Source organism: Symsagittifera roscoffensis, chromosome 5, assembly GCF_963678635.1.
Source record: "Symsagittifera roscoffensis chromosome 5, txSymRosc1.1, whole genome shotgun sequence".
Lineage (NCBI taxonomy): Eukaryota > Metazoa > Xenacoelomorpha > Acoela > Convolutidae > Symsagittifera > Symsagittifera roscoffensis.
In genome coordinates, this window is record NC_087066.1 from 11,993,557 (window position 1) to 12,014,332 (window position 20,776).

Below are 20,776 nucleotides of genomic sequence, written 5' to 3' on the forward strand. Positions count from 1 at the left end.
CTCCACTACTGTATTTTTAAACCAATCGCGCTGCAGACAAAAAGTAAGTGTCCTATTTTCATTCACTAGTAGAATAATTCAGCAAAATGGATTTAATTTTTTCTAAACTGTCAGACATTTTTGTTTCAGTTCGACTATTTTCAAGCAAAGTCTTTAAAGTCTAGAACCAGATTCAATTCAGCCAAAAAAGTTAAGCTTACCATGTGACAGTTTTGACAGTTTTGAGCCTGACTAATTCTCGATTGATTAAATTGGATTCCTGGATTGAATTGGGCCTTTCAAAATTGTGTTGATATATTAAAGGTCAAGAAAGGACTCCATTTCAAAATTTCAACGACAAAAAAGTTTTTTCCGAACATTTATGTCATCTAGTGACAAATAACCTACAGCTAATAAATATTTCTGGAATCAATTTTGGATTCAATTTTATTTTCTTTTAGTTTTCCTGAAAAATAATGTGGCTCTATTAGTTTAAAAATTTGTGTGATCCTAGTTTTCATTTCCAAATAAATCAATCGGATTTCCGTTTTTCTAGTTTAGCATAAATAATTTCAATATTTTTGTTCTTAGGCCTCAAAATTCTTATCATGAACGCAAATTGAAATTTTTTTCTACATTTTACTCGATTCCAAAAAAAATAAACATTTTTATAAAATAAACGTTTTTGAGGCTAAACGCCATTTTTGTTCACCAATGGATTTTTTAGGCAAAAATTAGTGTCTTTGATTAATGGAATCAACACGACCCGTTTTTTTTCTAAAAAACTGAGCAATTAAAAGTAGAATGGTAACCTGTGTATCTAGAACAGCAATACTACTCGGAAATAATCTAAAGATATAGCTATTATAATATCTTACTATCGTCGCAAAAACTATTAAAGCTACCCTAACTTAAATTATTGTTTGCTTTGGTTGGTAAGCTCAGTCTGAACTAACGTCCCTAAAAAGACGTTTTCAAAACCATCTACTCGAATAAAACTAAAATTTCGAGCTCTGATTTTTTGATTGAACTATTCCTAATTCAACTACTTTTTCATTAAGATTCTGATTAGTGTGTTGCTAAAGAATGCAAAGCCAATTACAGATTTGTTCTCAGATTTATAGACAAAAATCAATTTTGTAGTCAGCAAAGAAAAATAACAGATAGCTGACCAAAGAGATAAGTCTTAAAAAAAAATCATTTTTGTTTAATTTAATTTTACATTTGCGTTGAGTTTTCTCCACTACTGTATTTTTAAACCAGTCGCGCTGCAGATAAAATGTAAGTTTGCTATTTTCATTCACTAGTAGAATAATTCAGCAATACGGATTTAATTGTTTCTAAACTGTCAGACATTTTTGTTTCAGTTCGACTGTTTTCAAGCAAAATCTTTGAAGTCTAGAACCATATTCAATTCAACCAAAAAAAATTAAATTTACCATGTGACAGCACAGTTTTGAGCCTGACTGATTCTCGATTGATTGAATTGGGTTCCTGGGTTAATTTGGGCCTTTCAAAAATGTGGTGATATATAAAAAGTCAAAAAGGACTCCATTTCAAAATTTTAACGACAAAAAAGTGTTTACTACAGCTATTAACTTTTTCTGAGAGTAAATAAATTTTGGATTCAAAATCATTTTCTTTTAGTTTTCCTGAAAATTAATGTCGCTCTATTAGTTTAAAAATTTGTGTGTCCCTAGTTTTCGTTTCCAAATAAATCAATCGGATGTCCGTTTTTCCAGTTTAGCATAAATAATTTCATAGGCCTCAAAATTTTTATTATAGGCCTCATTGTTCATAGGCCTCAAAATTCTTATCATGAACGCAAATTGAAATTTTTTTTTACATTTTACGCGATTCTTTCATTCTTTCGTTCATCCTTTGCTATTGATGAATTCAGAAACAATTTTTAAAACAGATACAGCTCCAAATACTAGCTCAGTGAAATCAAGTACCAAATGTGAACGGTTACCACTAACAGTCAGCTGGATTCGACAATTAATAATACACATCGTTAATGGATTGTGATATTTAAAAATTTTAAGTGGAAAACGGAGTATATGGGCAAATCCCACTATATATTTATGGAAACCACAAGATGCTTGTGGAATTTGCATTTTTCCTAACAAAATTCAGAAAAAAAACTATTTCATTTTTCTAAACAATTCAACCTAGTTTATTGATGGAAAAGTGTCTCATGATCAATGATAGTATTTTTGATTGTGATTTTCTAGCAATTTTGTCCAATTTTGTCCTCAACAGGTTGTGAAATTTAGCTACATTTGCTAATTGTGGATTCGACAAGCATATTATGGGCTGGCTTTTTGTAGGTTACTCATTATTTGCTTGGAGATTTCGAAAAAACTTTTGTAAATATAGTTGCGGCTAAACTTTGGCTCGTTAGAGGCTTTTTTTGGTTTTAGGCTTTTTTCCAGATTGCAAAAACGCACCAAACCTACAAAAATAACAACTTGGCATCGTTGTGCTAAACGAAAATTATAGTGAGATTAAAAAATCCTTATGTACTGTTTGTACATAATTGTACAGTAGTTGGACATAGACTTAAAATAATTTTCAACTTTTTTGGATAAGTTTTTAGTAATTGGCGCTAATAGTCGTTCTGTGAAAATAATATTACCCACTGATTTCCCGATAGTTAGTAGCTGTTTGGTTTCTGCGGCGTAGCCGAGAGCAATAACGAAACTGAACACATATACTCATGTTTGAGTGTCGAGGAATGAAGTGAAGACAGTTAATTAAAACATAGATACTTTTCGAGATTTTTTTCAGAAAAAAGCATTTTATGCTGAACCGCTCAAAAATGTTTCATCTCGGTTTGATATTTGAGTTTTTGTCGAACTTAATTTATTTTTGTTTTCGAGACAAAAATTCCTATTCTTCGAAAACTTAAGTAAATTGGCACCAAAATATTATTTAGTTTTGTTCAAAAGTGGATTTGGCCAGGGATTAAAAATTAACATACTAATCCAGCTGTCTCAACTTGATATAGGGCTATCAAACAAGGGTCAAAAACAGGAGTTCGCAATTAAAAGCGACTGAGGACGCTTAATTTTTCTCTTTGAATCTCTCTTTTTTCACTGTCCGCTGGCTTTTTTACTTAACAACGAATGTAATTTTTAAAAGTTATTTGGTTCATGGGGTCTTATGCGTTAAACGGCCTGAAAATCAAAATTGAAGCAAAATGAAAACTAAAACTGAAACTGATCCTGATTGGCTAATATTAACCAATCAAATTCGAGCAACTAGGTCAGCCATTTCGATTGATACTGAGATTAATCCTGATTGGCTCGTATAAAATGTATCAATTGAAGTAAATGTATGTTGATTACGTGCTTTCAATTTGAAATAAAATTTCTGACTATTTTACTAATTTTGGGCCGTTTAACGCATAAGACCCGGTTCATGTTTCAACGAATCAGAGTGCTAGTTCTATGATACTTTTCTTTGGGACTTGAGTGTTGGGAGGGAGGTGGAGGATTTAGCAGAATGGTACAGCAACTGAGAGTTCAGCAGAACATGCATAGGTGATTTTAGGAAAGACAGCATTTTGTTTAGAAAAAAATCAGTGGCCTTAAAATTAAGTGTCACTGGGTTGTTGATCACGCAACATGTACCAGCCCGGTTGCTTTATCTATTTTTGTTCTGATTTAGACCCATTCTCATCCGCAATTGGGCACTTTTTCTCCAAAGCGGGCTTTTGCAGATTTTCAATCTTTAAGGAGTTTTCGGATGTTTAAAGATTGCCATTTTGGCCAATTTAGCACAATTAACGCGCGACGTGTTGCGCGCTATTAACGCGTGAGCGGAGAGTTAATCCGTCTTAGAAATCGTTCCAAATTGGTTGAAAGAAGCTTGTTTGCCATAATTCATTTGTTACAAGGTGCGAAGTTTATTCTTTTGTACTTAATATGGCGTGTGGGGAGATAATTTTCATTAAAAATTTCAAACTTTAGAAAAAAAATTTTGATTTAGTTTTATTTCATATAATTTTTGAATGTTATTATTGCTCCATAAACCTTAAAATGCAGTCGGAACATTCAGGGCTTTGCCCTGATACGAGCAGTCTTGTATTATTTTCGACCGCTCGTCTTACGTTTTGCTTCTTTAATGAACGAAGAGAGTAAACAAAACTGCTCGGATCAGGGCGAATCGCAGAATATTCCGACTGTCTTTTAAGGTTTATGGAGCAGTAATAATATTAAAAAATTAATTGAAATAAATTAAAAAAATTTTTTTTTAATTTGAATTTTTTTATGAAAATCATCCCCCCACACGCCATATAAAGTACAAAAGCATAGATTTCGTTCCTTGAAACAAACCAATTATGGCAAATAAGCTTCTTTCAACCAATTTGGAACGATTTCTAAGACGGATTAAATCTCCGCTTACGCGTTAATAGCTCGAATTATATCGCGCGTTAATTGTCCCAAATTGGTCAAAATGGCAACCTTTAAACCCTCATAACTTTACGAAAAATGATCACAGGTGAAATATCTTTTCAAATTTAAGCTCAAGACAACAATACCTTTTGAATGATATTAAAAAAATTTGTCGAAAATGGCTAGTTAAAAAGTCGAAATTTGTCTGAAGAAAAAAAACCCATCCCGAGCACAAATATTCCGTTACTTTTGTATCGAAAGTCGGAACAATAAGCGACTAAGTGAATGCCACAGAAAGTATAAACGATTTCATTAAAGCAAAAGCCTGAAAAATTTCGTATTACGAACATTTCTAAAAACCAATTGAATTAAATTAAAATCTGTAAGAATGAGAGGTACGACTCAAATAAAGTAGAAAATCCAATATATCAAACAATATCCAAGTTAAAAATGTAGTGTGGATGTCAGCATCTCATCAAACTACGCGCGACTTAGTAGGAAAACCCAAAATATTCAAACCAAAACTGAGACAACTTTTCAAATTTTTGGTACGTCAAATCATGTCCACTAGGTTTTTATATGAATTCATATTTAACACTTGGCGAACTTTCTTAGTTTTATCTTAAATTAGACACAACCGACGCCTTTTTTCTCTCCTCCCCACCCAACACACACCATTAATGTTAGGTTTAGTTCAATATAAAACTTTTTGATTAGACAATCACATCCCATTTTTTAAAAATCAGAGTTATATAGTTGAAAACATTTCAGAACATGGAAGGCTCTCAAAAAAACTCAAAAACTGCTCAGTTGCTTTTGTGCTACATCATACCAATACCCTGAACAGTTGTGTCAGTCTTCGCGTGAAAAGTACCGAGGCTTACCCTTCAACTACTCCAAAAGTGAACGAGTATTTCCATCAATTCGTTTGATTGGCTGTATAATTTGTCGAGCAATCATTTCTTCGCGCATAAGATATCCCCCTTCAGTTCTCCCCCTACCAGGCTGACTTCAGTTTCAGTTCTAACTCGTATACAATCGCGACAGCCTGTTTACAGTGCATTACTTATAAATGAGACTGGAGCTTTTGTGATGACGGAGGGACCATATGAAAGAACAGAATCAACCATTTAGAATAGTCAAAAACTTTTACAAGTTCCTTCTTGGTGGAACCAGGCTTTAGCAACAAACGGAAATCAATATAAGCCAAAGTTCTGCTAACATAAAACGTTACCAGTAGCATATTAATTGAATACTCAGATATGAGCAATAGATGGCATAACAATAATTTAATCTAACAATTTCATAAAATTGACTCGTTTTTTATTTAAGCAGTTTTTTTCTAATTTTTATTAATTTTTCTTAATGTATTTTTATTTTTTAAATTTTTTTAGTGAAATTTATGGTATATTAAGATATAGTTTACCTTCACGCAGTTAAGTTGCTTTTACCTTACTTTTTTCTGTGAAGGACGAATCCAATAAAATCTTTAAAAAGGAAGCTGAAGTATTCTTAGACTTGCATAATACGGCTTACTGCTCTGATAAAGTACTATCAGTTTTTCTGGAAAGGAATCATGTTCGCAAATTGTTCACATGGGGGAGTAGATTATCCACGTGGTCTTGTAATGGTTAATCTGATGTTGCTCAAGTTTCACGCATACCCACATCTGGTTTGATAGATTTGTTATCGAACAAAAACACAGGAAAATTGTTTATATTCCCTTGTCTTGAAAGCGAAATGTGTTTTTTCATTGCTATTTGAGTTGCAGAAGTATATATTTTTCATTCTCTTTTAAAAAAAATTTAAAATTTCATAACCTGTTGTTTAGGGAATTATAATCAGGCGAAAAAATCTAATTTGCAAATACCAAGAAAAAATAACTCAAAATGGACAGTTTATCCAGAAGATTTATTCGCAAGTCCAACCGTATGGATGATACCTGCTTGGATCACGGCGAGGGATTTTGTACAGTGGTTTGTGTTGAACAAGCGTGCAAGGATCTTAATCAAGGTCAGCCGGCTCCTTTGTGCCGTCTCAATTGTTAGACACTGCACTGACAGAATGCACATCAAACGATAACACAATTTTGATTGAAGAAAGCAACAGTCTCACCAATAAAATCAGACTGTTACGCTCCCTTATGCCTCGATTGAATGCCTTAACCAACAGTGCTGAGTAGAAAGGTGAACATTGTTATCTGTCATGACAATCAAAACTAAGACCATGGATCATCGCAATGAGCATTTCAATTTAACATAGAACCACAAAATTTTTTGAATGTAAAAAGTTGTATAAATTTTATTATTCTACGTGAAAACAATATGCATAATTATAACGTATAATTATGCCTAACGTATAATTATGCATAAAACCTACAAAGTGCGCAAAATTATGTCCAGAGCTTTACCAAATTGGTAATTTTAAAAGTCCAAATTTTTTGCATAAAAATGATGATCGGAGGTAAATTATCTTTTTATAAACAATTTCAAGGAGTCAATATCTTCAATGGGTATAAACTTTTTTTGTCAAAATGGCCAGAAATTGACTGAATAAAAAACCACTTAAAGCAGATATTCCATTTTTTGAAAGTCGGAACAATAAGGAGATCCATTTCTTAATGTGAAACAAATTTTGGTACAAAGGCAATTTCTAAACAATCACTATAATTTTTGGAGGTTTTAATCTGCGTAAGTTTTGTTCAGCTGCATGAGGTGCTCATTTTGAAAGAAGTTTTTTCCAACTTTGTTGAAAGAAGTTTATCCTTAGTTTTAACGTACTGTTTCATTAACAAAAGGGGCTAACAATAAACCACTTTCAAGGTAAAATTAGAGATCCAAATTTGCAAAAAAAAATTCATTGTATGAGTTCTGATAAAAAGCTGGACTTTTTTGTGGACAAAATTTTTATCTAACTTGAACCCAATTTGGGAAAAATTCTTTTAAAATTTCTAATTTTGTTTTTTGTTTCGACTTTCGATACGAAAGTAACGGTACATTTGTGCTCGGGTTTTTTTTTTCGTCAGACAAACTTTGACTTTTTAACTAGCCTTTTTTAACGGAATTTTTAAATAATTCGAAAGGCATTGTTGTCGTGAGCTTGAATTTGCAAAAAATTATCTCACCTGTGATTTTTTTTCGTAAATTGAAGGAGGTCTGAATACTGCCGTTTTAGCCAATTTGGGACAGATAACGCGCGATATAATTGGGGCTATTAACGCGTAAGCAGAGATTTAATACGTCTTAGAATTCGTTCCAAAATCTAGGACATTGTACTTTATATAGCATGTTGGGGGATGATTTTTTGCAAAAAATCTCAAAATTAAACAAAAAAATTCATTTATTTTTTTTATATTTAGTTTTCAAGATATTTCTGCTCCATACACCTCAAAAGGCAGTCGGAAAAATCAAAAATCGCCCTGAGACGAGCACTCTTCTCTTGTTTTACACTTTTATTGAAAATCATGAGTTTTTTGTCATCTTCGAAGTCAAAGAAAGCGGAGGTTTTGTTACTCTAAGCGTAGGTTTAACTGAAACAATTAAAAAAGGTCAAAATGTTCAATTTGAGTCCTTACAGATTCTTTTCAAAGTCTCGCTATTTAAAATGAAATCGATATATAGTCAATTACAATCCTGAACACAAGGGCGAGACATTATTAAAATATAATTTCAATATAATGGACAAATCAGAATCTAAACGAAATTCGGAATCAGTAATAGATTACACTGAAATTGTTATGAAAAAATCTATACAAAATGAAACTATTTTTCTGATTGCGGATGCAACAACCCTAAAAAACTCAAACACAATTGAAGCTCTGAGATTAGATTCAAAAGGTTATCAGACTTTTTATCGAACATTTTAACCAAAAAATATATGCTTGGTTCAACCTTTTTGATCATCAAAACTAAAACAAATTTTGAAATATTTTTCTCAGAGAAGTATAACCGTTTGACAATTTTTTTTATTTAGTCGAGTTACCTCGCCCGTACCGGAACCTAACCAGCCGGACCTGAAATACTTCATATCTAATCTATTTTTTGGTCAGAACTTTCTTCTTGAAATTTTAAATAAAGCAGGGATTTTCTTTAAAATCTTTATTTCTCATCTTAATTCTGATCAGAAATTAACTAAATCTAGGCTGTTACTAGCTAGAAAAAAATCTCCTGGTGGGGCTCGAACGCCAGACCTTCGTTTTTTGGCGTTTGCGCTAACCAGTATGCTAGAGTCGTTGATAACAATTGATAGTTGTAGCAAACTTGTTTTAACAAAGGTTAGTTTGCATTGTATTGCCACTGTTATTGTGTATACCCGATGCATGTTTATCTCGTTGCGGTTGAATTGTGAACTGATTTCTTGTTGCTTCTTTCCAGAAACTGTATATTTCTAAACTAGAATGAATTAGATCTTTTCTGCACAGAAAATACAAAAAAAAATAGGAGCAGGCGCGAGGCCCAGTCAGGCTTCTTTGCTATTGGCTGTTTAAACATAACCAGTATCTTTAGTCTGCGACTTCGTGAAAAAATAAAACAATTATCTGCTCGGTTCACTGCGGGGTTCAAACACCAGACCTGTCGGTCATGAGGCTACCGCTCTAACCAACTGCGTAACGTTGCCTGTTGCTTAGGCTAAAATCAAAAATTGATCAGAAACGATGTGAGAGGAGGATGCTGTACATGTGGCTGTCTGTGACATTTTCCGCTGCAGCCCTGCGGGGCTGCGGAAATTGCGGGAGTAAATTAGCTACTACATTTGGAATAACTTTTGAAGAACTAAAATTGTTCAGTAAAAAACAAACAAATAAACTTTTTTCTGATAGAGTGACTTCTCAGATACTTTGCTGCTCCTTGGCAGGTTGCCATTTCCAATTGCTAGCACTGAAAACAGAGTTTAATTGTTTAAAACGGGATGAAAAGAGACTCTAAATGCAAACTGTGGTTTATTAATCAATGTTTTTACCACTCCGTTAGGGTTGCTGGCTTTACACAGACCGTGTGTTACAAAAAAGAACAGAACAACTTTGAACTGTTTTGACACAGGGGCCTAAAAGTAACCAATGAGATCAATGAGGAAAAATTTTTTTTCTCTTATTCTTATCTACCATTCAAAATTTGTACCCAGGGCATTTAGTCTGTCAAATAAGGGATCACAGTGAAGACCGCATACCTTAAAAGATATGTCCTTTTAACTCTTACTTTATATATCAAATGAAAAAATTCGATCAAATTTTTTGTCTCCGATCAGGATTTGCACCTGGTTATCCGTCTTGTGGGACCAAATTATATACGTTCTGCTATGGTAGGTGCTAAAATAAAAATTTTAAATTTTTTCAAAAACTAATCCGTTTTCCATTTAATTCTGCACTTTTATCAGGTAAAAGTTGAGATTTCTCCCACGGAAGTGAATGGAAAAAGAATCGGAAAAAAATTGTCTGCTCTAATTCCCAAGCCAGTCCTAAAAACAGCGGTACGTTTGCGAGATCGCAATTTTTTCTCCGTCAAATGCATAACGTCAAACGCTCGTGGCTGCTCGCTATGGTTTAGTGGAACTCGCGCGCTTGCGCGCGCTCGTTTGGAGGGATGGTGCAAAAAACGCCAACCATCTACGCTAGATAATCTACAAAAAGTTTTATTTTATATCTAGAAAAACAGCTTCATTTGGGTGCAGGCAATTATCGATACGATTGAAATTTGAAAACTTTTGGGTCCTAACAGTCGAATAGACTTTCACTCAGCTCAAGCCATGCGAAACTTGGTTGAACCATAGCACACTTTGGTGAAATAAAATTGGGTGTACTTTAGGTAGCTCAAAATTTAGCAATTTTTGGTGTCGGGTCGTGAGAAACTGTCATTTTTGATCAATTGTGCCGAAAACTAAATCAACTATATCGACCCGAGTATCTATCTAATGATCTCTCAATCCATTTAAAAAACGTTGACAAAATAGCTCACTCAATTACTCTAATTGTCTCAAAACAACTTCGACATCTGAAAAAACTTATACAAATGATACAAATAAGTAAAGAATATTTTCAATTAAAATCCAAATTAATTTTGTTTTTGAAAAAAGGGGGATTACGAGCAAGGAGTTAGTGGAAAGGTTCCTGGAAAAGCTGGAAGAAATTGCGTCGTTGCAAGTTAGCAATTCAGTGATTCTGAAAGCAGCTGGTAAAAAGATTATCGTGGAAAAACTCATAATAAACATAACCGAGACTTCTCACAAAATTTGCTAAAAACATAGTAAAATTATCATTAAAACTGAAATGTATCAAAATCATCGATAAATCTGACACAACCAGAAAACAGTTTGAGTAGGAATGATCAGAACATGAGAGTTCAAGTGTCCATGGTAAGCATCGCAGTGCTTGAAACTTGCTAGCAAATTTAAAACAACAAAATCCCGCGCAAGAAGATTTGCTAAAATCAAGCAAATTTGTGAAAGCGGAGCCAACCTACCTGTTGAAAAACACCTCACAGAAAGAGATTGAGAAGCAAAACAACCATCCGATTGAAAAATTAAGGTCTACCTCCCAACAGAATACTGAAGAACCCAAAAAAAACAAAAGGGATGCTAAATTTTGTAGACTTCAATTCATCTTGTCGGGTTAGTTTTCTTCACAGTAGCTTTCTTGATCAGATCACAAAAACGTTATCCACACCTCAGATTCACAAATCAATAGCACAACAACAACAACGCCCAGATATTCAACGTGGAATTCGGTACCCGAGTTTGATTCTTTGTCCTCAACTGTCGTCTGATTACACCCCCTTTTCCAGCTGCCTAATCGGAAAAATCACGGCTAACTTTTCGGACCCGCCTTCATATTTCGCCGTCTGCCAGCGGCTGACCGTCAATATGAAAAAGAAACTACTACGTTATTTTCCATCGTGGCAGTTTTGAGTTTATGTCCGGGGTGGCTCACTCATAGAGTAATTTCAGATAAGGTACACCGTCGGTTCGGCATGCTATCTTATTTTCGGCTGGATAGATTCGGGCAACTTCTTAATCTAATACCAATTTCAATCTTACTCCTATATCTCCTTATCTCAATAGATCTAGTGTATACTGGTATTTGCGAAATAAGATATCAGGAACTGCTCTGTATAAGAACGGCTGTTTGCTAAGTTATCTTTGTTTTAATCTGTTGCTGAAACTATGAATAATTTCAGCTATACAAATTAAAATTATAGTAATTGTTAGTTATGGATCATGACTGTTTAGTTAGAAAAATTTTACAGAGATATAGTTTTATCAATAAAGTAGTTGGGTTTAAATACTAGTTTTGAACTGGTTCAACCTATCCGGGCTTAGAGAATTTTAAGTTTAATGTTTATTGTAATGAATGATGAATGGAGAAACTTCTTGATTCTTGGAGTAGGTTCTTTTGAAGAAGTGGCTGCATGAATCAGGAGAAAGAAACAGCTGCTCGGGTTGTGAAGTAGTTATATTCCTGGTAAGAACAGTTGGTGTACAGTTGCTCGTTCTTCAGAAGTGGGTCTCATGTATCCGGATCGTGTTGAGTGATCGATTTATTAAGATTTCATGTTTATGCAATGATGTGTTGGTTTCGTTAAGCAAGAACGAGACTACGTGCAAGATGGAGTTTGACTTCTAGGATTCGTTTGTGAGTTCAACATCGAGCTAGCCATTGTTCTTATTCAAGGGGTACCTTTGCTGCGATTTTGGGTACAGACTTGAAATCCTGTGAGCGTTGTGACTTTGGCAACAAACAAATAGATTTGCCATTCCAGTGTCAGAATGTCATCAAGTTTCCATCTCTCTTTGCTGCCCGTTTCTATTTTCTCAAAGAAACTTCTCTACATTGCGTGTTATAACTGCATCCTGTTAGTGATATCAGTGTCAGTTATGATTTTTATTAGTTGTTTTCGCAAAACCGTTTGGTTTTAGTTTTGGTTATTTTAAAGAGTCGCTCACCCTAGAGCTACTCTCGTCAAACTTAGGAGCGCGTGTCTTAAGCGTGGCTTACCGCGGGTGGTGAGGCCGGCTATAGAGCATGCTCAGAACGTCTTTCATTGGTAGATTAGGCCAGTTCTGGGAGTATGATTTTACCGTGTCTTTGATCAGAGTCTCTTTTTGTGTTCAACTTTTTTGTTCTTTTTTATCAGATGTTTTTCTTTTTCGGTCTGAGGTTGTGTCCTTTTATCAAAAACAGATTGTCGTTTTTCATCTTTTTCTTTTGAGTTTTCGGTGAGTCAGGTGATTTCAATAAAACTTGGAAGTCCTTTTTAAATGAATAATTCATGCAACTTTAAACTGGGTTTAATCTGGTTTGAGTACCGTAGGACTTTTTTATACATGCGGTTGGTTTGTGGCATTATGAAGCTGCATTGGTTAGCTTAAGCTAATTTATATTTCCTTCCAGCCCGGTTAAAGGAAAGATTGATTTCAAAACGCGTGAAAGCAAGATAAAGTTGTTATCAATTAATTTTTGAAACTAGAAAGTTATTTATTGAAGAATTCTACGTGAGCGAGTTATTTGATTTTGGTGAAGAGATTGCGTGAAATGTGGGCGATTGACTTGAGAAAATTCGATTTATGAAGGAAATCAAACATAAAAAGGCTAATTAATGTCATTTATTTTGCATTATTAAATTACTACTTCATAATTACTACTTTAAATTTACTACATTAGAGTTAAATTTAAAAGTAGAACGTTGAATGAGAGTAAGGTTTTTATTTTTGTTTTAACATTTGGATGAATGCCTGGTGAAATCTAAAAAGGAATTGTGAAACACACATGTAAAAATGGTGAGCGTCCTATTCATTTGTGTAGTGATAATAGTAAACTTTCTGTTTACGAGGTGTCAGGTCCAGGGGAAAATCTTTGTTGGAAATTAGATTTAATGGTGTCAGATGATACTAAAAGCTTGGCAGGCATGCGTATTTTATTTTTATTGCAAAGCAGTGGCCGAAAAAGTTCAAGCGCTCTGATGACATTTACTTCTTCGGTAAGGGCTGACAATTCGTTGTTTTACATTTGTACTAGATTGTAAAGATTGTGGTTAAATTTACTGTTATGGATGTTTTCTAAGAGAACTACTTCGATGTGTTGTATATATTTGTAGGGGATGATGATGGGACTAGCGTCTTCTAGTGGGAAGGTGTTAGTTAATGGGCTAAAGATATACATCTGTCAGACAGGGTCGTTATTATGGAGGATGCCGTGTAAGACAGTAGGTTTAATGCATTATGTAAAGTTTAAGAAGTAAGAAGATGTGTATTTTGAGTTAATAAATATGAAGCAATGGTGTTGATTAGGGGATGGTGAAGTCTGTATAAAGTGCCGGTGGATGAAATTGTAATAGGTACAATTGTGGATTTATTTTGTTCTTAATATTACTTCTTGCGAGTTGTGAATATTTCTTTCCTTTGGTTTGAGAAAGTTAAATAAAAAGGCGAAGCGATTGAATTTGTTGAAGAATGTTTCTCAAGCTTTAGTGTTTGTTAATGCGTGATTTTTGATGAGGTCGAGTTTTTTATTTGCGCTATCAAGATAAAATATATAATCTGATTTGATGAAGAGTTATTCATTTCGTTGTCGGTTAGTTTTAGGATCCTTGTCGTACGAGGAATCTTCCATACATCTAGCGAGAGTGTTCATAGGGATGAACTGGGAATCGATTAATTTTTTGAGCAATGAATCTGCTTAGTGTTTCATTTAAACATATAGTGGTGAATTGATCTTAGTGAAGTGCAGTAGTTAGCCGATGAATGATAGAGTCACAAAGCTCAATGTCAGTTGGAGTGTTCGTTAAGGTTTTTTTTAGTGGGTTAGTAAAACTATAATAGGAAGTCCATGAACTGTTGGGAGTAGTGAATGTTCGTCTACATACTGTGATCGTTGGGATTCATTATCTCCAATATAATAGGTGTTTTGAGGGTAGAATAGTAGATTATGGATTTAAAAAATCTGGTGTATTAGTATGATGTGGATGGTGAGAAAACAGTCGAATGATCGTGGGCGACTACTGCGAAAGTGTGGTGTGGAGTTAGGGTGCTTTCGTTTCATTAAAACTCAATGCGCACGTGTAGGTGCAATGTGGACAGAAGGGGTAGAGGGTTCGAAGGTTGAGGCTGAGTGGGTTAGTTGATGAATTGTTAATGAAATATTTGAGTTTTCAATTTGTTGTTAAAGAGATATAAGTTTATTTATATCATGCTCGAGTTGATCGTCTGTGTTAGGGCTGGGTACCTCAGGTACGTGACTTGACAGGGGGGAAAGAATAGTATAGCGTCAATATGCGAAGAGGTAGAAAAAGATATTTCTTCAGGCGTAGGGGAGTGATGGGTTGAAGAAGTGGTTGAGAAAAATTAGTCAGACTGGGTTTAGAGTCGAGGAATTCATCGGGGGTTTCAACCTCGGAATTATTAAAAATAGAAATGGTATTAATAACTGTTTGAAATGAATTGCCCTAGTCGATGCGTGATGAAATGGAACAAAAACTGGGTAGGTGGGAGGAGGTAAGGTCTGAAATTGAAATGTGGGAATTTTGGCGTTGAAAAATTGATAGATGGCAAAGGGAACGGTAGAGAGACCCAACTTGTCTACTCATCAAGAGCTAAAAAGATGTTTTTTTTTCACAACGAAATTTTCAGTTTTGTGGTTGTTCTACAAATTGCTTATATGTATTGTCTGTAAATGGTTGTTGGAGTGCTATATGGGATATAGAGCTATGTTGTAAGTTATTAGTATGTATTGTTCGTTCGGAGGTTGAAATTATTTCTATAAGTATGTGGTACTATTGATAACGGATCGTTAATATTTTGATTATATAAATGTGGTGGTGCTGTAAATGTCCTATTTGTTTTTATCCTGTAGAGTGTCATATGCTTTTGATTTTGTAGATTAACTTTTTATCTATCACTGATTTGTGCATCAACAAGGATTTTATTAATAGAGGTGGAAAACATTCCAAACAATCCTGCAAATGAAATGCTTGCTATGCTAGCTTGTCTATTGACTTGTGTATGTACTGCGCATCTATTATAGATTCATTTTAAAATTGAGAAAAGGAATCTTATGAAATTGAACAAGGAGTATAGTATTGTCAATCTTTCTTAAAAATAGTAGGGTCATCCTAGAAAAACCAGGAGCTCGTTATGCCTTTCCTTAGTCTATCTAATGCACTTTTACTGCAAATTTGTGACATCAAAATCCCTGTAAGTTTACTACCTTTGCACTTATTACTAAATTTTAAAAGTTTTTGGATCGCTATGCATTGAGAGTTTCGCGACATTTTCGATTCGGTTATTGCTCGAGTTAGTTTTAACATCAATCAGATCCTTTGAACTAAAGCATAAGTGGAAGCCTGAGAATGCGAATGAGACATTTCATATTGCTTACAGGAGTATTTCAATTGTAGATTTAAAAAATTGTATAGATTTCTAAATTTTTTCACGCTACAATTTCTCAGTAAAAGTTTATGTAGAAAAAATTCTCCTATTTTTTACTGTGTTTTCAAAATTTTTTATTAGAGTATTATTGGAGGCTGCTGTGCATCTTGCTTAATTTTGACAAGAGGAATGCTTCTTTTTGATATGAAAATTTATTTCCTCGTTAATAACCTTATGAAAACTACACTTAAACAATTCAAATTTCCAGTAGTTTTTGAATGTGTTGATGCATTTTGGTTTGTATGAAATCGACCGCACTGAAGACATGCTGTTTCGTTTCTATTCAAGTCTCAATAACTAAAGAAAAAACTTAGGATAACTTGAGAAACAGCTGCGAAAGCAGCTGAAACAAAAAACAACCAATTAGAATGAAGCAATTTTTATGCAGTTGAAAAAAAATATATAAAAAAAATAGAGGAAATCTAATAATGAAATTTTATCCTTTTTGATATGAACCACTCAGATTATAGCGTTCCTTCTTTCGGAAACTTTACCTTTCTTATTATTAACTAATCAGAATCAAGTGTTCACAGATATATTTGTTCACAGCTTTCCAGATCATTAGAAAGATTATTTGTAAGAAATTCTAAAATCAATTAATCATATTGAGCACTCAAATTTTTGAGAATTTCATGTCTTACAGGATTTTCCATTGGTTTATTTTTAAAGTTTGAATAGTGAACTTCAAATATCTAAAAAAAGAAAATTGAGTAAAATTCATAATGGAACCTTATCCATTTTGATATCACCTACTCAGAATTGAGCATTCCTTCTTTTAGAAAATTTAATCATTTTTGATACTAACTGAACAAGCTGAAGTTCTCATAGATATATTTTCTCACAGATTTTGAGATGATTAGAAAAATTTGATGTGTGAAACTTGAACATCAATCAATCATTCTGATTCACTTAAAATTTTATGATTTTTTGTACTAAGTTTTTTTTGTTTTACAGGATTGTCCATTGGTTCAATTTTAAAGTTTGACACTTAACTTGAGGTAACATTGTTCATAAACTTGGAAATATTATGCGTTTTTAATTTGTCCTCAAATTATTGAGTTAATGGTGCTACGTTGGCTAATTCTCTCGAAAACAAGTAAGAGTTATGACTCCATCAACGTCATCACTCTACCACTCTCTTTTAGACCTTTAGCTTTACCCACCCATTTCAGTTATTGCGAAAACAATTGATCGAAACAACTAATCTGATCGTAATCTGATGAATACCATAACTGTTGAAGAAAACGTTATGATTTGTGTCTAATTTTGTTTTTGTTTTACAGGATTGTTCATTGGTTCAATTTGTCCCTACCCTGCAATTGTGTCAATTTCATTCAACCAAACAAAACAAAAATTTGATCAAAAGAACAAGGTTAATAACTGAAAATAAAACAAAATTGAAAAAAGTTTCGTCTAAACTTATCTTTTGTTAAGAGTTTTGTCTAAAATTTACAAATTTTAGCTGACTCTACATAGAAAGAAAAGATATAATAATTTTTTTAAACTAAACTTCAATTGTCATGATCTTGTCAACAGTTTTGATGGCAACCCATCAGTGCCAAGCCTTACCTATAACTGAAATCTTTTAGGAAATTAGAAAATTTAATAATGATTGATTTTTGTTCATTATGTAACTTTCATCCATTTTGACATCAAACACTCAGAATCGAGCATTCCTTCTTTCTGAAAGTTTAATAATTTTTGATACTAACTAATCAGAATGAAGTGCTCACAACTAATATTTTTCAAAAATTTCTAGATTATTACAAAAGCTATATGTATGAAACTTGAAAATCAATCATTAATTTTGATTCACTCAAAGTTGTATGTTTTTTTTTTGTCTCAAATGTTTTTTATTTCACAGTATTCTCTATTAGTTCAATTTCCAAGTTTGAACACTTAACCTGAGTTAACATGGCTCATAAACCTGAAAAAAAATCTGCTTTTTCAGGTCTCCGCAAGTTATTGATTTAATTGTGCTACGTTGACCAATTCTCTCGGAAACAAGTACGATCTCTCAAAACAAATATGATCTCCATCAACGTCATCACTCTACCATTCTTGAACTTATTAAGAAAATTGAACTAAAATTGAAAAAGGTTTCCAACTAAATTCACTTTCTGTTTAGATTTTTGTCTATCTCATACAAATTTAAACTGACTTTAGATAGAAAGAACTGATATATTTTTTCTTGCCTTTACTTTGAGTGTCAAGGAATTGTCAACACTTTCGATGACCACCAATCAGTTCCAATTCCTACTTATAATGCAAATTTTTTGCATTTAGCAAAATCCAAACATAAACTGGGTATTAGTTATGATGAAATTTTATCCATTTTGTTATCAACTACTCAGAATTGAGCATTCCCTCTGTCGGAAGTTTTAAACATTTTTGATACCAATTAATTAGATTGAAGTTTTCTAGGATAAAATTTTTCTCAAATTTTTCTATTATCATTTTGATTCTCTTAAAATTTTTCGATTTTTTTGTCTTAAGTTTTTTTAGTTTACAGGATTTTCCATTGGATTAAATTTTTTATCTCAAGACTTACCTGAGCTAGCATTGTTTATAAAATTTGAAACAATCTGCTTTTTAGACATTTTTTTTCAATTGTTCTGTTGTTTTTGATGATCTGTATCTTCTTTCAACTGAATTGTTTTAAGAATTACATCAAAGTTTAATTTTTTTCCTACCATACAATTATCTTGCTTTCATTTAACTACACAAAACTCACAATAAAGTTTAAAAAATTAAGGTTAACTAATGAAATACAAAAATAAAAACAAAATTGAAAAAATTTCAACTAAATTTTTTTTCTGCTTACAGTTTTGTCTAACTCATACAAATTTCAACTGAATTTAGATAGAAAAAAGTGATATATATATATATATATATATATATATATATATATATATAAAATTTTTACCTTACTTTTATTACCATGGAATTTTCAACTCTTTTGATGTCCACCAATTAGTTCCAATCCTTAACTATTATGTAATTTTTTTCGCATTTAAAAAATGTAATAAAAACTGAGTATTATCCATGATAAAATTTTATCCATTTTGTTATCAACTACTCAGAATTGAGCATTCCCTCTGTCGGAAGTTTTCAACATTTTTGATACCAACTAATTAGATTGAATTGCTCTTAAATAAAGTTTTTCACAAATCTCCCTATCATTAGAAAGGCTATATGTATGAAATTTGATCATCAATAAACCATTTTGAATCACTCGAAAATTTATGATTTTTTTGTCTTAAGTTTTTATTTATTTACAGTATTTTCCATTGGTTTAATTTTTTTTTATCTGAAGACTTACCTGAGCTAATATTGCTAATAAACTTGAAAACAATCCGCTTTCCAGATATTTTGTTTCAATTGCTCTGTAATTTTGATGATCTGTATCATCTTTCAACTGAATTGTATTAAGAATTACATCAAAGTTTATTTTTTCCTAGCTTACAATTATCTTGCTTCCATTTAACTACACAAAACTCACAATAAATTTTAAAAAATTAAGTTTAATCAATGAAATACAAAAATTAAAACAAAATTGAAGAAACTTTCAAATAAATTTACTTTCTGTTTCAAGTTTTGTCTAGATCATACAAATTTCAACTGACTTTAGATAGAAAAAACTGATATATATATAATTTTTTTGCCTTTACTTTGATTGTCATGAAATTTTCAATTCTTTTGATATCCACCAATCAGTTCCAATACTTACCTAGCATGTAATTTTCTTTCGCTTTTAAAAAATTTAATAAAAACTGAGTATTTTTCAAGATGCAACTTTATCCATTTTGTTATCCACCACTCAGAATTGACATTCCTTCTTACGAAAGTTTTAAACATTTTTGATAATAAATAATCAGATTAAAGTGCTCACAGATATAGTTTTTCACAGATTTCCCGATTATTAGAAAGGCTATATGTTTGAAATTTGAACATCAAAAAATCATTTTGATTCACTCAAAAATTTATGAACTTTTTGTCTTAAGTTTTTTTCATTTACAGTATTTTCCATTGGTTTAATTTTAAACTTTGAAGACTTATCTTGATATAACAATGTTCATAAACCTGATAAGAAATTGCTTTTTCAGGTCTCCTCAAACAATCGATTTAGTGGTACTACTGTGACCAATTCTCTCGGAATCAAGTAGGAACTCCTGAAAGCAAATATGATCTCCATCAACGTCATCACTCTACCATATTTGTACTTGTTTTGTAGACATTTAGCTTTAAAATCGCCCATTCAGTCATTGGTAAAAAATTTTGATAGAAACATGTTTCTCTTTGAAAAAAAAAATTGCCAAAACAATCTGACGAAAGTGTTGAAGAAAGTTTCTGTTTTGAAAGTTTTTTTTCGATGATCTGTTTTTTTTGTCAAAGGAATTAATATAAGGCTTACGACACATTTTACCATTCTGCATGCAATTATCTTGATTTCATTTAAGCAAACAAAACTCAAAATATGGTAAAATATTAAGGTTAACTAACCAAATTGAGTAATAAAATTTTTTTTCTGTTTGTAGTTTTGTCTGAATTTTACAAAGTTTAGCTGGCTTAAAAAATATATTTTCAATTTTTTGTTTCTTTAGCTTTTATTGTCATGAATTATTAGTTTTTGTTGGGGCTGAAGGGGGAGGGGTGTGGTTGCAGACCCCCAGGTTTTAAGATAAAGACTAGAATATCCGGTCTTCCAGCTATGTATTAGGATATGGATTAGACTTTTCTTGTATTAGGATAGGTTATAGGTTTGAAGAAATTGGTTTCGTTTCTCTTTCTTCTATTTTCAGATATGCTTATACTATTGTTCTAAACCATTAGAATTTACATTGAAAATGTCTGAAACTATGCTGAAACCTAACTGAAAGTTCAAAGAAGAAAACGTTTTTTCAGATAAAAATTTAAATTACCGTAAGTTGTTAACTTACAATTGATAGCTAAATAATTTTTAAATCATTGCATCGTATGGA